General features: G+C 49.0%; 1 protein-coding gene across 4 annotated transcripts in view; it reads left to right on the top strand.

Annotated features, from left to right (window-relative positions):
• Positions 1 to 224: 224 nt before the first annotated feature.
• Positions 225 to 19857, top strand: part of ABCA3 (ATP binding cassette subfamily A member 3) — an 85884-nt gene continuing 66251 nt past the window's right edge. For 3 of the 4 annotated variants that reach the window (XM_034783241.1, XM_034783240.1, XM_034783239.1), the window contains exon 1: positions 226 to 379. The gene's annotated coding sequence lies outside the window, so the exon portion shown is untranslated. Of the gene's footprint in view, positions 380 to 19857 lie in introns of all 4 variants that reach the window. The other variant, XM_034783245.1, reaches the window with a different exon arrangement.

The raw sequence follows: 19857 nt of genomic DNA, 5'->3' as shown, positions 1-19857 counted from the left end.
CGGGATCGGGGGAGACTCTCCGCTGTTTTTGTTTTTAATTAGGAAATTTCCAACCCTGGCGGCTGGGCAGGAACCGAACTCTGGGCAGGGTGGGGGAGCAGATAGGGCCAGGCCAGCACGGGGGCTGAGCTGTGATGTCTGGCATGGGGTTTGGCCGCTGCCGGACACACCGACAGACCCGGCGGCAGCACCACCTTCTCGGGTCACGTGACGAGATCCGGTCACGTGAGGCGGCGCCGGGATCAGCTGGCCGCCGAGCTGCTTTCCCCGCAGGCAGCGCAGGGCCTGGGCTGAGCCGGGAGTGGGGATGGCAGCGGGGCCAGCGGTTGGAGTGACCTGCGCGGGGCAGCAGTGACACCCCAGCCCGGAGCGCTGCCCGGTAAGAGACCCCCTCCTTCTATTCCCCCCCGCCCCCCCGGGGGGAGGCCCACCCCCCGGCCCCCCTTTCTCCCCCCCCCAGCGTCGCGCAGCGCCCCCCCTGGCCCCCCCCCCCCCCCCCCCCCCCCCCCCCGTTTCACCCCAGGAAGAGCCTGCTCCTCAGGCCCCAAGATCCCTGGCCTCACCCCTCTTCTTCCTTCCCCCTAACCTCACACTCCTTCCCTCCTTGACCTTTTCCCTGGCAGCCTCAGCCCCCCTCTTAGACCCTGAGTCTCACCCCCCCATGTTCCCCACAAGCTACTCCCAACTCCCCAGCCCAAGTCTAATTGCCCACATGTCCTCCCCCCCCCCCCCCCCCCCCCCCCCCCCTAGGGGGGGCGCTCTGACTCTGAGCTGGCAGCAGAGCTGGGGGGATATTCAGGGTCCNAGCTCTGACTCTGAGCTGGCAGCAGAGCTGGGGGGATATTCAGGGTCCTCCCCCCCCCCATCTCTTCACTCCCCACCCATGTCTTCCTTCTCTGTTCCTGTCCCCCTACTCCTCCCTCAGCAGCAGGCCCATTGCCCTGTGTGGAATCCAAAGCATGGCAGGGCTTTTCTAGCTCTAGTCATCCACCGTGGTTGGCACCACATGATAGAGAGGATGGGCCTACTGTTGTAGAGCAGCTGTGTAGCATGGAATCCAGTCAGGACCCTAAAGGAGGGCAGATGGGTGGGACTCACACTTGCAGGTGTGTCTGCTTTCTGGGCAGGTGTGCAGCCCATTCTGTGGCTGCAGCCACCTGGAGCAGAGGCCACCTCAGCTACTGGGGTGTGCAGAGGTGTAAGAAGCCCCTGTGGCGGCTGGGACCTGAGCCCTTGGCAGCTGGATGGGTGCTTTGGAGAGAAATCTGTGTTCATTGTAAGGTTTGAATCTTGGTTCTGAATGTTTTATGTGAAGGTATTGCCTGGAAAGGGATCAGAAGAGGGGCAATAACTGGCCCCAGGGGGCACTCGTTGAAGGAAGTCTCCTGGAGTTAATATTTTTAATTTTGAGGTGGGTTTTGTGAAGTTGGAAGATATTAGTTTGCCAGTCCAGGAGGCCAAGTCCTCTCTTCCCATACCAGGCACAGTAGTGGCAGTGCAAGCTCCCAGGTGTCAGCCTGCCGCTGTGCTTAAGGCTTGTTTGGTAGAGATCGCCTCTAGAAGCTAAAAGGTAATCGTGTCTTTGCGGCCCATACATTCCTTTGTTCTCTGGAGGTTTCTTGTATGGTGGAGTCTGGACTGGTACCCTTATACTAGCATTCAGAGCAACCATTGGTTGTGTGTAATTTGACCATGGATCATCCCCTGTTGAATTTGAAAACCTCTGTGCCCTGTATCTACCCTCTTGCTGCAGGAAGCTAACCTCATGGTTGTTCACCATCTATCTGCCTATGTTAGGTAGGGCACAGGTGGCAGAGAGAATAATCTGAGTGTATGACTGTATGTGAGTGAGCATGTGTCTAAGTCAAAATGGCAGGCGTTCTTTGTCCCTTTCTTGATTCTTTGCCAGTCTTCATAATTGTTGTCCTTCTACAAACACAAGTGTTAATGTTAGGAATGGGTACAAGGTTTTGTGGCTGACAGGATAGCTGCCTAGTAGTAAATTCTAACTGGGAGTCTTCCACATCTATGAATTTTCGGCTTTGGACCCTGCCTGTGGTTCTTACTTGGGAACAGGAAGTGATGAGAGGCCGGAGAATTACCCAAGGGAATTGGTTGCTGCTGCTTTTTCATTCTCTTTAAAACATGCTGCAGTGAACAAAGTATAGTAGATGGGGCAGCAGAAGACTGAGATAGAGTTGGGATTTCCTGGTGTTTTATGGGAGGGGAGAGTGTCTTTCTGGTACCACATGCCAGTCTCTGTGCTCCACCTTTGCTAATGGGGTCCGGTCATTCTCCATCACCTGGCCTCTATTTCCAGTGTATATCTTTGTTTCCCAGCATGGGAAGCTTGCTGCTGCTGAATGCTGGAGCTATAAAAGCTGGGGAAAGCTTTGTTTTATTGTAGCCCTACAGCCTGGGTGGCCTAAGTGTGCCAGTGAAATTCCTGTCCTGTGCATGTCTGTAAAGGAGGTTGTGATGATGACACTGTTGATTTCCAAAGGAGAGTCAATGTGCGGCTTTTCCAGCACTACTTAGTGGTTATAGGATTGTACTGCTTTGGTGACTAATATATGTAGGGAAATTTTGGGGGTTACGTTTCTTTGCTTGTTCACAGTTTGGAAAGGTCCCTCATAATTATGTATGGGTAGCAAGGAGGGAAATCTAGAGTAAACATGGCTGGTATATGGAACAGCTGTCTTGACCTGAATTAAGTCAGTACCAAGAAATGCTTGCCCTGGAAGCTGGACTTCCAGGAATGATGGGAGTTGACTGAAATAGCATTCTTGGTATCTGCTTCTCATAATGCTGTCATAAGAACAGCCAGATTGGGCCAGACCAATGGTCCATCTAGCCCAGTATCCTGTCTGCGGACAGTGGCCAATGCCAGATGCTACAAAGGGAATGAACAAAACAGGGCACTTAGCAAGTGATCCATCCCCTGTTGTCCACTCCCAGCTTCTGACAGTCAGAGGAGAGGGACACCCAGAGCATGGTTTTGCATTCCTTGACTAATAGCCATTGATGGACCTATCCTCCATGAACTTATCTAGTTCTTTTTTTGAACCAGTCCTACTTTTGGCCTGGTAATGAGTTCCACAGACTGTGTGTTGTGTGAAAAAATACTTCCTTTTGATTGTTTTATACTTGCTGCCTATTAATTTCATGGGGTGACCCCTGGTTCTTGTGTTATGTCAAGGGGTAAATAACACTTATTCACTTTCTCCACACCACTCATGATTTTATAGATCTCTATCATATCTGCCCTTAGTCGTCTCTTTTCCAAGCTGAAAAGTCACAGTCTTATTAATCTTTCCTCATATGGAAGCTGTTCCATACCCCTAATCATTTTTGTTGCCCTTCTCTTCACCTTTTCTAATTTATCTTTTTTGAGATGGGGTGACCAGAACTGCATGCAGTATTCAAGACGTGGGTGTAACATAGATTTATATAGTGGCATTATGATATTTATTGGCTGATAAGCTATCCCTTCCCAAATGTTTCCTTCCATTCCGTTAGCTTTTTTGACTGCCGCCGCACACTGAGTGGATGTTTTCCAAGAACTGTCCACAGTGATTCCAAGTTCTTTGAGTGGTAACAGCTAATTTAGACACCATCATGTTGTATGTATAGTTGGGATTATGTTTTCCAATGTGCATTACTTTGCATTTGTCGTCATTGAATATTATCTGCCATTTTGTAACTCTTGGCAGTCTGCTTTGGACTTAACTATCTTGAGTAATTTTGTATCGATTGTAAACTTTGCCACCTCACTGTTTACCCATTTTTCCAGATCATTTATGAATATGTTGAACAGAACAGGTCCCAGTACCGATCCTTGGGGGACTCTGCTATTTACCTCTCTCTATTATGAAAACAGACCATTTATTCCTCCCCTTTGTTTCCTGTCTTTTAACCAGTTACTGATCCATGAGAGGACTTTCCCTTTTATCCCATGACTGCTTACTTTGCTTAAGAGCTTTTGGTGAGGGACCTTGTCAAAGGTTTTCTGAAAATCCAAGTATACTATATCCAGTAGATCACCCTTGTCAACATGTTTGTTGACCCCCTCAGAGACTTCTAATAGACTGGTGAGGCATGATTTCGCTTTACAAAAGCCATGCTGATTCTTCCCCAACAAATCGTGTTCTTCTGTATGTCTGATAATTCTGTTCTTCACTATAGTTTCAACCAAGTTGCCTGGTACTCAGGTTAGGCTAACTGGCCTGTAGTTGCCAGGATCGCCTGTGGGGCCTTCTTTTAAAAATTGGTGTCACATTAGCTATCCTCCAGTCATCTGGTACAGAAACTGATTTAAGCAATAGGTTTTACATACCACAGTTAGTAGTTTGCAATTTCACATTTGAGTTCCTTCAGAACTCTTGGGTGAATATCATCATCTGGACCTGCTGATGTACATTAAACAGTAGGGCTGTCAAGTGATTAAAAAAATCACTTGTGATTAATTGTGGTTTTAATTGCACTGTTAAACAATAATAGAATACCATTTATTCAAATATTTTTGATGTTTTCTATATTTTCAAATATAGGCTGGGAACACGAGGCTCAGGGCTGGGGCTTCATGCAATTAATGCATTAAATTAATGCATTAATTTTGTTTTCAGTTAATCGCAGGCATTAAGTGCAATTAATTGACAGCCCTATTGAACAGTAATATCAATTTGTTCCAAAACCTCCTCTACTGACACCTCAATCTGGGACAATTCCTCAGATTTGTCACGGAGAAAGAATGGCTCAGGTGTGGGAATCTCCCTCACATCTATCTTCGCTGCAGAGGATGTGAAAAATTTATTTAACTTCTCCGCAATGGCCTTGTCTTTCTTGAATTCTCCATTAGCATGTTGATCATCCAGTGGCCCCACTGATTGTTTGGCAGGCTTTCTGCTTCTGATGTACTTACAATTTTTTGCTCTTAGTTTTGTGTCTTTTGCTAGTTGCGTTTCAATTTCCTTTTTGGCTTCCCTAATTCTACTTTTACACTTGGCTTGCCAGAGTTTATGCTCCTTTGTATTTTCCTCAGTAGGATATGCCTTCCAATTTTTAAAGGATGCCTTTTTGCCCTTAACTGTCTCTTTTAGTCTGTATAACCATGGTGATGGTTTTTTGGTCCTCTTCCTATTATTTTTAATTTGGGTATATGTTTAATTTGAGCCTCTATTATGGTGTTTTTTTTAAAAGTTTCCATGCAGCTTGCAGGCATTTCACTCTTGTGACTGTTTCTTTCGCTTTCTGTTTAACTAGCTTCCTCATTTTTGTGTAGTTCCCCTTTCTGAAGGTAAATGCTCCTGCAGTGGGCTTTTTTGGTGTTTTCCACCCTCACACCAAGGATGTTAAATTTAATTACATTATGGTTGCTATTACCGAGTAGTTTAGCTATATTTACCTCTTGGACCATATCCTGTGCACCACTTAACACTAAATCAAGAATTGCTTCTTCCCTTGTGGGTTCTAGGACTAACTGCTCCAAGAAGCAGCCATTAAGATGGGCACGTGCAGCAGATCAATGAGACAGCATGGTCTGGGTGAATGACCATGTGACTGGGAATTGGGGGATTCCTTTGTCGGAATTTCAGGCTGGGCTGTCATTTGGCTTCTCTGTGCCTCTGTTTTCCCTGTGTATAAAACGGGGATTATACTTGCCTGTCAGGAAGCTTATGGTAACTAGTTGATGATTGTCACTTACACAGCACTCTGTGTCTTCAGAGCAAAGCCCAGATATAACTTAGAGAATTTTTCACTTGACCACCTGCATCCATGCTAACTCCAGGCTTAGAACAGAGGGCACAGCTGGAGCCATACAAAATATCTGTGAGTTCAGATGGCCCATCCCTTTGGGCATGAATTCCCTTACCACTGTAAGATCAAAGGGTTCAATTCCTTGCTTAAAAGAGCAAACATTAGCGCCTCCCCTGAAGAGTGTCCTGATGAAATGACCAATATTTTAGCAGCAAGAGAACAGGCATTTTAGCAGGGAAGTGCCACTAAAGGAAATGAAGTGGGCTTTTTGTCTTAATAGCAGAGAGAAGAGAGTGAATGGGAGCCAAAGTGTTTGATTAGGGCAGGGTTAATTTAGCTTGGGCCCATTATTGCTGCGATTCAGGAGGGTTGAGACCCGCCTTGGATTGGGGCCATCTCTGGTTGTGGGGACTGCAAGTCCTCTCTGAAATGTCAAGTGGCTGACGGGAACTACTCAGTCTTATCCCTTTGCGTCGATTTCATTTTGTAATGACTGATAAAGTGTTCTCAGATGTGCTGCCCGCCCCCAGGGTCCCTGCTTGGGCTGCACTTGCCAACCCTTTGGCATGACTCAGTTGTGCCAACCTTGACTCACTTCACCATGCTGCTGTAGGTTCCGGCCTGGTGAGCGCTCGCACTGCTACAGAGCACTTTGGGATTTCCTTCTGCTGCAAGGGCTGTCTCTGCCTCTGAATGCAATAAATGCGTTAGTTTCATACAAGAAGGAAATGTTTTCAAGCAAGTAAAAGATGCTGGCGCTTGAATATCTGCCATTGGTGTGGGAACCAGTCCGTGCTGCCAATGCTGGCCCAGCAGGATTTCCCAGCAATACCAGTGCTGGGTGGGCAGAGTGTAAGGGCAGGGATGGCACGAACTAGAAGCTGGTGAAAGGTGTGTCTGCAAAGGGGGTTGCAGACACTTCTGAAGGTGATCTGGCAATGGTGCAGTGTACGTGGAAGTCCTGCCCTTTCCTTCAGGCTGTGTAGGATCCCCCTGCACAGGAACCCATGTGCTCTCCTGTACAAAGGAGGGCAGGGAGAAACATGTCCACTGTATGATACAGAGGTCCCAGTCTACTGCACAGGGAGTAAGGGTGAAAGATGCACCATTGTGTGGACCCTGTACTCCTTCTTTCGCTTTGTGCTATAGGCACTGGAGTCTCCTTCAGCCATTAGGCTGATGATGTTGTGTCCATAGAGAGTGTTTACTCTGTGCCTGGAGAAGGATTCCTGTCTCCTAGTGAAGTCCTCCAGGCTCTGGCAGAGGTCCTTGAGCTGCAGAGTGGATTTGTCCTTCATGGACTGTTCCAAAGATCAGTGTGTGTGAGGAAAGGCATGTGATGGGCGGACTAGGGTGTAGTGTACGTAACTTAGGCCTGGTCTACACTACGGGTTTAGGTCGACTTTAGGAGCGTTAAACCGAATTAAGCCTGGACACGTCCACACAACGAAGCCCTTTCTTTCGATTTAAAGGGTCCTTTAAACCGGTTTCTTTACACCACCTCCGACGAGGGGATTAGCGATAAAACCGGCCTTTGCGGGTCGGAATTGGGGTAGTGTGGACGGAATTCGACGTTATTGGCCTCCGGGAGCTATCCCACAGTGCTTCATTGTGACCGCTCTGGACAGCACTCTCAACTCAGATGCACTGACCAGGTAGACAGGAAAAGACCCGCGAAGGTTTGAATTTCATTTCCTGTTTGCCCAGCGTGGAGAGCACAGGTGACCACGCAGAGCTCATCAGCACAGGTAACCGTGATGGAGTCCTCCCAGGATCGCAAAAGAGCTCCAGCATGGACCGAACGGGAGGTACGAGATCTGCTCGCCATATGGGGAGATGAAGCAGTGATAGCTGAACTCCGTAGCAGTAAAAGAAATGGAAAAGTATTAGAAAAGATCTCCAAGGCCATGAAGGACCGAGGCCATAACAGGGACACACAGCAGTGCCGCGTGAAAATTAAGGAGCTACGGCAAGCTTACCACAAAGCCAGAGAAGCAAACGGAAGGTCCGGGGCAGAGCCGCAAACTTGCCGCTACTACGCGGAGCTGCATGCGATCCTAGGGGGTGCAGCCACCACTACCCCAACCGTGTGCTATGACTCTCTCACTGGAGAAACACACAGGGAAGACGGTTCGGGGAACGAGGAAGATGACGATGGAGGTACTGTAGGTAGCTCACAGCAGCAAGGAAGCGGAGAAACCGGTTTCCCCAACAGCCAGGTTATGTTTGTGACCCTGGACCTGGAACCAGTAACCCCCGAACTCACCCAAGACCCTCAGGTCACACAGGAGACCTCTGGTGAGTGTAACTTTGTAAATATTTGTAAACATTACAAAAAAAAAAAAGCAAGCGTCTTTAATGATTACTTTGCCCTGGCAATCGCGGCCAGTACATCTACTGGAAAAGTCTGTTAACGTGTATGGGGATGGAGCGGAAATCCTCCAGGGACATCTCCAGAAAGCTCTCCTGGTTGAAATGGGGTGATTTTATTAAGGGGACATTCAGAGGCGCCCGTTCCTGCTCTTCTGACCAGAAATGTTCCCCGCTGTTAACCACGCGGTGGGGGGAGGGGTGAAGTGATCATCCCAGAGAATCGTGTGTGTGGGGGGGGGGGTTTACTTGTGTTTGTGCCTCATGTTAACCGGGAAACCGCAGCCCCCTCCTTTTACATTGAAACCCCATTTTAAATGGACAGCCCAATTCATCCTTGATATGGGAAATGCGCTGCTGTTTGCAACCTTTCCCGCATGTTAAGAAGGTTAAAAAAGCCAAAACACTGTGGCCTACGATGGCTGCCTGCAAGCCGAAATATGCGACCTTGTAATGAAAGAGTGTACCCATTGTTCTCTAAAATGTGTCTTTTTTAACCACCTCTCCCTTCTCCTCCACCAGCTGCAAATGTTTCTCCTTCGCAGAGGCTCGTGAACATTAGAAAGAGAAAACGTAGGACGAGGGATGATATGTTCACGGAGCTGCAGATGTCCGCCCACACTGATAGAGCACAGCAGAATGCGTGGAGGCAGTCAATGTCGGAGATGAGAAAAGCCCAATATGAACGAGAGGAGAGGTGGCGGGCTGAATCGCGGGATGAACAGATCAAGTGGCGGGCTGAAGACGATAGGTGGCGTCAGCTTGCAGACAGACGGCAAGAGGCAATGCTCCGTCTGCTGGAGCATCAAACTGATATGCTCCAGCGTATGGTTGAGCTGCAGGAAAGGCAGCAGGAGCAGAGACCGCCGCTACAGCCCCTGTGTAACCAACAGCCCTCCTCACCAAGACGCCCAAGAACACGGTGGGGGGGCCTCCGTCCACCCAGTCACTCCACCCCAGATGATCGCCCAAGCATCAGAAGGCTGGCCTTCAATAAGAGTTAAAGTTTTAAAATGCAGTGTGTCCTTTTCCATCCTTCCTCCCCCACCCATCCCAGGCTACCTTGGCAATTATCCCCCTACCTCTGTAAGGAACTAATAAAGAATGCATGAATGTGAAAAAACAATGACTTTATTGCCTCTGCAAGCGGGAGGGGAGGGTGGGGTGGGGTGGTTGGTTTACAGGGAAGTAGAGTGAACCGGGTCGGGGGGGGGGGGGGGGTGGGGGGTTCATCAAGGAGAAACAAAAAGAAGTTTCACACAGTAGCCTGGCCAGTCACAAAACTCGTTTTCAAAGCTTCTCTGATGCGCACCGCGCCCTGCTGTGCTCCTCTAACCGCCCTGGTGTCTGGCTGCGCGTAATCAGCGGCCAGGCGAGTTGCCTCAACCTCCCACCCCACCATAAAGGTCTCCCCCTTACTCTCACAGATATTGTGGAGCGCACAGCAAGCAGCAATAACAATGGGGATATTCTTTTCGCTGAGGTCTGAGCGAGTCAGTAAGCTGCGCCAGCACGCTTTTAAACGTCCAAATGCACATTCCACCACCATTCGGCACTTGCTCAGCCTGTAGTTGAACAGGTCCTGACTCCTGTCCAGGCTGCCTGTGTATGGCTTCATGAGCCATGGCATTAAGGGGTAGGCTGGGTCCCCAAGGATCACGATAGGCATTTCAACATCCCCAACGGTCACTTTCTGGTCCGGGAAGAAAGTCCCTTCCTCCAGCTTTCGAAACAGAGCAGAGTTCCTGAAGATGCGAGCATCATGTACCTTTCCCGGCCATCCCACGTTGATGTTGGTGAAACGTCCCTTGTGATCCACCAGGGCTTGCAGCAGCATTGAAAAGTACCCCTTGCGGTTTACGTAGTCGGTGGCTTGGTGCTCCGGTGACAAGATAGGGATATGGGTTCCGTCTATGGCCCCGCCACAGTTTGGGAATCCCATTTCAGCAAAACCATCCACTATTGACTGCACGTTGCCCAGAGTCACTACCCTTGCTATCACCAGGTCTTTCATTGCCCTGGCAAATTGGATCACAGCAGCCCCCACCGTAGATTTGCCCACTCCAAATTGATTCCCGACTGACCGGTAGCTGTCTGGCGTTGCAAGCTTCCACAGGGCTATCGCCACTCGCTTCTCAACTGTGAGGGCTGCTCTCATCTTGGTATCCTGGCGTTTCAGGGCAGGGGAAAGCAAGTCACAAAGTTCCATGAAAGTGCCCTTACGCATGCGAAAGTTTCGCAGCCACTGGGAATCGTCCCATACCTGCAGCACGATGCGGTCCCACCAGTCTGTGCTTGTTTCCCGGGCCCAGAATCGGCGTTCCACGGCATCAACCTGCCCCAGTGACACCATGATTTCCACATTGCTGGGGCCTGTGCCTTGTGAGAGGTCTATGTCCATGTCAATTTCCTCATCACTCTCGTCGCCGCGCTGCAATCGCCTCCTCGCCTGGTCCGGGTTTCGCCTTGGCATGTCCTGGCTCTGCATATACTCCAGGACAATGCGCGTGGTGTTCATAGTGCTCATAATTGCCACGGTGATCTGAGCGGGCTCCATGATCCCAGTGCTAGCTATGGCGCCTGGTCAGAAAAAAGGCGCGAAAGTAGTATCTGATGGACCAGGAGAAGGAGGGAGGGCGGGAGGGAGGGAGGGAGGGCCGAGTGACGACATGGCGTACAGGTACAGGAACAGGGAGAAACACAAACAACTGTCACACAGAATGGTCCCCCCAAAGATTAAACTGGAAACCCTGGGCTTAGCAGGCCATTGATTTCACGGAGGAAGGGGAAGCAAATGAATACAGAACAAATCTATTTTTTACATCTTAAGGTGGCAGCCGACGGTGCAGCATGAGTGATAGCCTCTCCAGTATGATGACGATGGGTACCAATCATAATATACCATCATCTGCAAAAAGGCAAGGGGCTGCTGCTGTGTAGCAATGCAGTCCCACGTCTGCCGGCACCCAGAGGACATATGGTGACGGTGAGCTCAGCTGAGCTGAGCGGGCTCCATGCTTGCCGTGGTATGTTGTCTGCACAGGTAACCCAGGTAAAAAGGCGCGAATCTATTGTCTGCCGTTGCTGTGACGAGGGGGGAGGGGCCTGACGACATGTACCCAGAACCGCCCGCGACACTGTTTTGCATCATCCGGGCATTGGGATCTCAACCCAGAATTCAAAGGGGCGGCGGAGACTGCGGGAACTGTGGGATAGCTACCCATAGTGCAATGCTCCGGAAGTCGACGCTAGCCTTGTACTGTGGACGCGGTCCGCCGACTAGAGCACCTAGAGCATTTTATTGTGTGGACACACACAATCGGCTGTATACAACCGATTTCAATAAAACCGGCTTCTATAAATTCGAACTAATTTCGTAGTGTAGACATACCCTTAGCTTGTCTGGGGAGAATTCCTTCCTGTCTGCACTGGGGTTGGTTGACAGTGTTCTTACACAACATGCATGATAGGCAACATTGTCTAGTGGTTAGGAGGGAGATGGGAGGCCCAGGTTCTAGTCCCAGCTTTGCTGCAGATTTGTGTGACTTTACGCTAGTCTGTTGCAGTAGGCCTGTCTTTTCAAAAGTGGCTACTGGTTTTGGGCGCCTAACTTAAGATGCCTAGGACCTAGCCTGGCCAAAGTGCGCCCCAAGAGAAGGGGTCGCTTCTGCAGGAATTAGAAGGGCTCTTGAAATGTTGAGATGAAACTGGAAAGAACTAAACCTGCATCTCTGGAGTCCAGGGGGCTTCATTACATGACATGAGAAAGGTTTTGTCCTAGGAAAGGGACTGATCATTTGTGGCACCTTGCAGACATTTCTGTGCCTCTACTACTCAACTTCCTCTCCCTCCCCACCCTCAACTTCTGTGCCTGCCTGCTCTCCCAGCACTTCATTTGCCATCAGGCACCCCTAGCAAGAGGGGAACAAGTTTTGTTTTGCTCATGCTGGTGTAACTCCTGGGTTACTTTGCTGAAATTAACGGGGGAACATGACTGAGAAACAGGAGAATCTGGCCCGGAGAGTCTACACACAGATTGCTGGAGGCATCCCCAGTGAGCCAACGCTCAGCTCATCGGTAGCTCTTCCTCATCCGCCTGCTTCTTCACAGCACACTGTTCCTTTGGGCAGCTTGTTAAACAACTAGTTCCAGGTTCTGAGTCCCACTGTAAATTTTTGTGGCTTTGCAATCCTGTTTTCCCATTTTTCTTAATAGTCTCTCTCCCCTTTTGCTGTGTGAGACTCTCACAAATGGGGTAATTGGCCCTACAGTGGAAAGCGTGAGAGGACTTAATCCTGTATTATGGTCATCCCTAGTGGCACCAGTGTAGATTGAAAAAAACAGTGAGGAGTCCTTGTGGCACTTTAGAGACTAACAAATTTATTTGGGCATAAGCTTTCGTGGGCTAGAACCCACTTCATTAGATGCATGGAGTGGAAAATACAGGAGCAGGTATAAATACATGAAAGGATGGGGGTTGCCTTACCAAGTGTGAGGTCAGTCTAATGAGAGAAATCAATTAACAACAGGGTAACTTTTGAAATGGTAATGAGTGGCCCATTACAGACAGTTGACAAGAAGGTGTGAGTAACAGTAGGGAGAAATTAGGTTAAGGTTTTGTAATGACCCAACCATTCCCAGTCTTTATTCAGGCCTAATCTGATGGTATCCAGTTTGCAAATTAATTCCAGTTCTGCAGCTTCACATTGGAGTCTGTTTTTGAAGTTTTTTTGTTGAAGAATTGCCACTTTTAGGTCTGTTATTGAGTGACCAGAGAGACTGAAGTGTTCTCCTACTGGTTTTTGAACATTATGATTCCTGATGTCAGATTTGTGTCCATTTATTCTTTTGTGTAGAGACTGTCCAGTTTGGCCAATGTACATGGCAGAGGGGCATTGCTGGCACATGATGGCATATATCACATTGGTAGATGTGCAGGTGAACGAGCCCCTGATGGTGTGGCTGATGTGGTTAAGTCCTATGATGGTATCCCTTGAATAGATATGTGGACAGAGTTGGCACCGGGGTTTGTTGCAGGGTTTGGTTCCTGGGTTAGTATTTCTGTTGTATGGTGTGTAGTTGCTGGTGAGTATTTGCTTCAGGTTGAGGGGCTGTATGTAAGCGAGAACTGGCCTGTCTCCCAAAGTCTGTGAGAGTGAGGGATCGTCCTTCAGTATAGGTTGTAGATCCTTGATGATGCGCTGGAGAGGTTTTAGTTGGGGGCTGTAGGTGATGGCTAATGGCGTTCTGTTACTTTCTTTGTTGGGCCTGTCTTGTAGTAGGTGACTTCTCAGTACCCTTCTGGCTCTGTCAGTCTGTTTCTTCACTTCAGCAGGTGGGTATTGTAGTTTTAAGAACGCTTGATAGAGATTCTGTAGGTGTTTGTCTCTCTCTGAGGGATTGGGGCAAATGCGGTTGTAGCTTAGATTGAGGTACTGTTATACTAGGTGCTATACACAACTGCAGACCCGGCCTTGGAGTGCTTACAGTCTAAAGAGACAAGGCTGCCAAAGGTCAGATTATTGTCTCTATGTCACAGTTGGAGAACTGAGACATGGATATTAAGGGAATTGAGGTTGAGTCTCCAGAGTCTCATTCTGGTGCCTTAACCGCAAACCCATCATATGTACAAAACAGAAAATATTGGTAATTGCTCCAGGACGGAATCCCAGATGTTACTTGGAACAACCAGGAACGTTGTTCAGAGATGTGTTTATAAATGACAGCACCACTTTAAAATAGAGACTACAGTACAGGGCCCCTTCTTGCTTTCTCCCCATTTCTTGTCCACCCAAGCTATCTTCCTGATGGATTGTTCTTAACCTGCCTCTTCATTCATCCTCTCAGCACCTACAGGAATTCCAAACCAAACTCCTTTTTCTTATGACTTGCCCTGTGGGAGAGCTGAGTTATTTGTGCTTGTTAAGATCTGACATAAGATCCTGCAGTTTATTGGTACTGTATTAAGCAGTGCATTGTACACAGTACTGTTCTGAATCCTGTAAAGCCAGAGCATTCTAAACTGAGAAACTACCACATCCGCTGTGTGTATTTATTTAAACTTTTGAGAACTGATGTCTTTGTTCATAAAAATAAATCCACCTGGGGTGTCTATAAAATCTGAGATTCGGAGAAGGTTGTAAAACTGTTAGCAACCTGCTTTGGTATGTTAACATGTTATTGATGTACCACGTGTTGGGTACAAAGATCAGCTGGCCTCTGTTTTTTTGCATCTTGCAGCCTCTATTGAAACTTTTATTCTTCTAATAATTTAATTTGCCTTAAACCCTCCTGTACAGAGGTAGGGATGCAAACAAAAGAATTCTACGCTGGTTCTGTTTTAGGACTACATTAGTACAGAGCGATCAGAACGGTAGCGTGTTTTCAAAACAATTGAAGGTGAAAATGTTGGCAAGTGGTTAGTGGTTCTGGGTTGTCTAGTCGTGATTCAGCGTGTTGGCTAGTGATTCTGGGGGCTTCAAGCTTTGGCTGCCCAAAGTGAGCCACCTTAAAGGGGCCTGACATTCAGAAGGCAGGAGATCAGACCTCTCTGAAAGCCCAGCCTCTTTCAGGTGGTTCAGTGTAGGCCCATAAGTTCACTAGTCACTTTTGAAAGTCTTGGCCAAAGGGCCTGCTGCCATCGCTATGGTTCTTGGAATGTCTTGTTATGGGAATGAATAGAGGAGACAGCCCCTCCTGGCTGTGTTGGGCGGGAGGAGGGGAGGAAGAGGGGGCTCTGGGGGGTTTAATATTAATGTTTGATTCAAGTGGGTCCTTCCACCCTGCCCCTCCTCGCCTCTATACAGGGTTATGCTGCCAGTAAGGCTAGCATGTGATGTCTTACTTCAGCCCCACCCTGCCAATATGGGCACAAGACGGGATCTGGCATGCAGCTGTCTGATGTAGTCTGGCAGGTTGGGCTAGTTCCTACATTATGCAGTTCTAATGCTTATCCAAGTGGGGGAAGGAGAAGTGCTGATAAGGGAAACTGCCTTTTCCAGTCTCAGTTTCTATGGAAACCGGACATCAGAGGAGCAGAAATGCACTAAGTGCTTAAAAATAATTGCCAGTTCTCAGAGCACATGGCCTGTTCTCAGCTCACTCATCCACCTCTGTTGCGATGGCAGCCGGAAGTGGCCAGCCCCCATAACAAGATGCTTCAGCAGAAGAGCACTAGTATATGCAGGCAGCCTGTGTTTTAGCCACTGAGTCATCTAAATCAGGGGTTCTTAACCTTTCTTTCTGAGCACACACCCCTTCCCCATGCCCCAGTATGCTATAAAAACTCCATGGCCCAGCTGTGCCACAACTGTTTTTCTGCATATAAAAACCAGCATCAGTGTTAGAAGGTAGCAAGGTGGCAGTTGCCCGGGGTCCCATGCCACAGGGGGCAGCACAAAGCTAAGTTGCTCAGGCTTCAGCTTCAGCCCCTGGTGGTGGGGCTCAGGGCCCCAGACTGCAGTCTCATGCAGCGGGCTTTGGCTTTCTGCCCTGGGCCCTAGTGAGTCTGATGCCAGCCATGCTTGGCGGACCCCCTGAAACCTGCTCGCGGCCCAACAGGGGGCCCCGGACCCCTGGTTGAGAACCACTGCGCTAGATCTCTTCTGTACTGGATTAGACAACACGGCAGCTAATAAACCGGGGTCAATCCAGGTTACCTCTCCCAGCGTTGCTTGCGCTAGTGAAATGGTGGGAAATGCGAAGGAAATGGCCAGTGCAGTTGCAGCTTCTGTGATAGACTTTCTGTCTCGGTGTTTGAGTGTTGACATTACGGGTTCCTCAAGAAATATCTACACACTTTCGGGTACCAGAGGCTCGGCTCCGGTAGTTCAGGAGTCAGGGCCGTCCTTGGGCATATGCAGCATACGCAGCTGCCTTGAACACTATGAAATTTAAGGCACCAAATTGCCCCAAATTTCATGGTGCCCTAAGCAGCTGCGTGCTGCATACGCAGCAGTACCAGCCCTATCCCCTGGCTGGCCCCCCCACGAGCTGCGCCCACTGCAAAGGGCAGGGCTGTCCCTAGAAGAGTGTGGGACCCCGGACAACTCCCTCCGCCCCACCTCTTACTCGCCCCTCTGCTCCGCCCCCAGCCCGCCCCCATTCCACCTCTTCCCCCAGCGACCCAGCACTCACCGGCAGCCCGGCCCCAACCAGCTCTACTCCACCACCTCCCACCCGCAGCACTCCGCTTCCCGCCGCCAGCAAGTCGGGTGGGGGGGGGGAGGGGAACCTTTCCCTAATGCCCCCTCTGAGCGACACGGCTGGGGCCGGGGCAAGGGAAGCGGAGCGGGCTGGGGCCATGGCACTCCACTTCCCTTGCCCCGGTGAGTGCTGGGAGGTTGGGGAAGGCGGCGGGAAGTGGAGTGGCGTGGCTGGGAGCTGGCGGAGTAGAGCTGGCTGGGGCCGGGCTGCTTCGCTCCCTGTGACCGTGTTCCCAATTCTTTTCACGCTGGTAGCGAATAGCCTGTTGGAACTGGAGAGTTTCTACTCTTGGACCACTCACTTGTACCTTCGTCAGATCCTGGAGCGTTCTTCATTGCCTGCATGTGGGTGAGGCTTCTGCCACAGCGGTGTTGCAAGTTAGTGGTATTTCCACCAGGGGTGACACAGGCAGGTGGCTGGTGAACATACAGGTCTGTCGCATCTTATGCGCATTTAACATGTGCAATTTCAACTTTACACGGTCGGCAAAAACAAAAAAAACAACAACAAAAAAAGAGAAAAACAACAGTTTTAATACTATACCTGTAGTGCGGGCGATTTCACCCGCCATTGAACTCAATGGGGTTTTGGCTATATGCGGTTTTCGCTTTACGCGTTAACCGCGGAACGGAACCACCGCGTAAGATGAGACAGACCTGTATAAGCCTTGTTCAAAAGGCCTGTGTGCTGTCATTTGCTTCCCATTTAATGGTGTCTAAATCTCAATTTAGAGGCAGCCACTTTAGGTGAGGGCGCAGCCTCTTCTGTTCCGTCCCAGGGAAAGCACTGCTGAGTCTCAGTTTGTACGTTGCTAGAATGGGCCAATTCTTCATTGCTGGGCCACCGTGTGGAGTCAAGGCACTAAAACCACGGACTGGTGCTTGCTGTAGTTTGGTGAATGTGACACCCGCCTCTTCAATGGCAGGAAATCCAACACTTCTGTTTGTCCAGGGGGTGCTCAGCCTTGTGCCGGGTTCTGGGTAACAGGATCCTTCCCAGATGGGTACAGCACTTCATCCAATTATGGGTTGCGGGTCAGTCATGCATATTAGAGGCCGGTTTGCGCCTGGGATTTTGACACTGTGTGGGATGTACACAGATGCGTATCTATACTTGTGATGTCTATGGATCTGTATCGACCTGACTCTCTGCCAGACTTTGGGATAATCGCTATAATGCAATTATTTCAGCAGTAAATACTGTAGTGATAGCGCATGCTACAAGGCAGTTCCTATCTTGCAGCGTAGATCAGACAAGGTGATTTATTAACCTGAAATCTCTCATCGATTTGTGTGTTTCTCTTTGATGTCTTGAGCTCTCCATGGAGGTTTGAGGCTAGGTGTGGTATTATGATGGTTTCATCTCCGGAAACCCATCTCTTAGATGAGGAAATTCTGTCTTGTGAGATGAGGAAAGTAATTGTTATGTTTGTGTCAGTCTGCAGCAGCTGAGCAGTCTCACTGCACAAAGTCGCTTCCTTTGATTGATTCCAGTGTGCAGGCAGCCTGCGAAGTACCAGCTGCAGGAGGGCAGAGGCACAACCGCTGGGGCAGGATTTTAAAAAGAGCCCCTGTGACATACCTAGGGTGCAGTCCACATTAGTGAGGCACTGGGTCATCCCTGCCCTCTAACCTGGGGGCTCTTTACACTGCTTTGCTGTTGTTGCCTCCATTCCTGGACTGCTTGCGACCCACTGGTAGTGTGTAAGTCACTCCCAGCTATATCTGTGTGCACTTGCAACCTGTCAGTCACACCCAGACTTTTACCAGCTTGGATTATACTGCAGGGTGATGCCAGCATATTCCCAGCCCCAGATATTTCCCCAGAATTGTATGTCTTGTACTGCCCAGCCCTCTCCTGGACAATATAAGCCCATATAAGTCCGTCATTTTATTAATAGAAATGCTGTACACAAATCCAGTTCTCCCAAGTAGCGTCCCAAACACTTCAGTTAAAACACACTGGTCTAGATAAAACAATAAAAGGAGTTTATTAACTACAACTAAAGAGATTTTGTGTGAATATAAGTAATGAAGTACAAGAAAAAAAAAAGATAAAAAGCAGCTAGTGCCTCACTTAACAAAAGGTTAGATTCTAAACAAAGATTCTCTTGCCACGTGTTCTGAACAGTATTACTGGACCAACTTTGTAGGCCAGAACCCCTTCTTCTGTGTAATGGCTGATTCGTTTGTTCCTTCTGGTGCAGTGAATTGATGGAGGACAAGAAGGAGGGGTGCTTTGGGGTGTTTCCCTTTTCTTTTTATAGTTCTCTCCTGCCTTTGGGCAGCATCTCCAGCCAGGAGACAGAAGATCTATGTGGACGGGAACACCAGGTTGTTTCTTTGCTAAAATGTAGATTTGTCACCCACGTCCCCTTTCCTGCCAAAGAATGCCCACTTAGTAGGTAATGGTCCATTGACCTTGTGTACCTCTGACTGAGGCAGCAGCTTGCCCTTTGTCATGGAAGAACTGGCTTGGCCACTCCCCAGGCTTGGAATATGTGTTAGTAACTCCAGACCAAGGAATCTTAGAACTTGACATGCAATGTTGCTACACATGTTTTACCAGGACAATAATGATCAGCAAATTATGAGTTTTCAAGTGATGCCTCCCAAGGCATACTTTGTACAAAGATCATTACAGTGGTATGTGAGGGGTGAATACAGGGGTACAGTCTGTCTCAGCTCTGTAAAACTTATTACCATTGGTTGGGCTTGCTAAGAGAAGGGTGATTAAATCTTGTGTTTCCAGGCATGAAGTGACTGCCGGAAGGGGTCAGAAAGGACACACCCCTCTGTGTTCTCCCCCAGTATCCATGTATTGCATTTCATGCTTAGCTGGGGGTGTTACAGTAGCTTCTTGCCTTCTTCTGAAGCATCAGGGTAATATCCCCTGCTGTGGACAGAACACGGGGGCTGTGGCAAATCAAGCATTCCTGTTCAGCAACCCAAGTTCAGAAGTAAGCCTCGGGAGCCATGACTAGCGACCTGGGCATCTGAGGGCCATGACCATAGTTACATTGAACCTCACTTGTGGCATCAGGAGAATTACAGGAGTGGATGGGAGGGAAGCAGCTGCCCTTGTTCCATCCCAGAACATTGAGGCAGCTATGTCTGCCCAGATCTTACCCATGATCTGCTTCCACTTGACTCTCTTTCCTTTCCTTCCTTCCTTCCTTCCTTCACTAATCCCATCCCCTCTAAGGGAGCCAGGGACAAAGGCAGCCTTGTTCTTAAGCCCAGTGGCAGGGGCTATGCCAGCTGCTGACCTAGCGTTAGGTTGAATAGCCAGACATCAAAGCTCCTGGGACTCCTACTGTTTGTAGCATACTTAAGCCATGTTTGTGCAAGAGGCCTTGACATTTTTTTGGGTAAACACTAATCAAGTCCTTAGCGTGCAGTGTGCCAGCACCTGGTGCTTGGGCACTGGGAGCGGGAGATGGATAAGTCCATTGTTTGCCCTGAAGCTTTTAGAAAAGTACAAAAAGAAGTGTGGAAAAATTTCCCCTTACAGGCAGGTTTTTCT

This window comes from Trachemys scripta, chromosome 10 (assembly GCF_013100865.1).
Source record: "Trachemys scripta elegans isolate TJP31775 chromosome 10, CAS_Tse_1.0, whole genome shotgun sequence".
Lineage (NCBI taxonomy): Eukaryota > Metazoa > Chordata > Testudines > Emydidae > Trachemys > Trachemys scripta.
The sequence above is the reverse complement of the archived record's forward strand: the minus strand, read 5'-3'. Positions and strand labels throughout refer to the sequence as shown.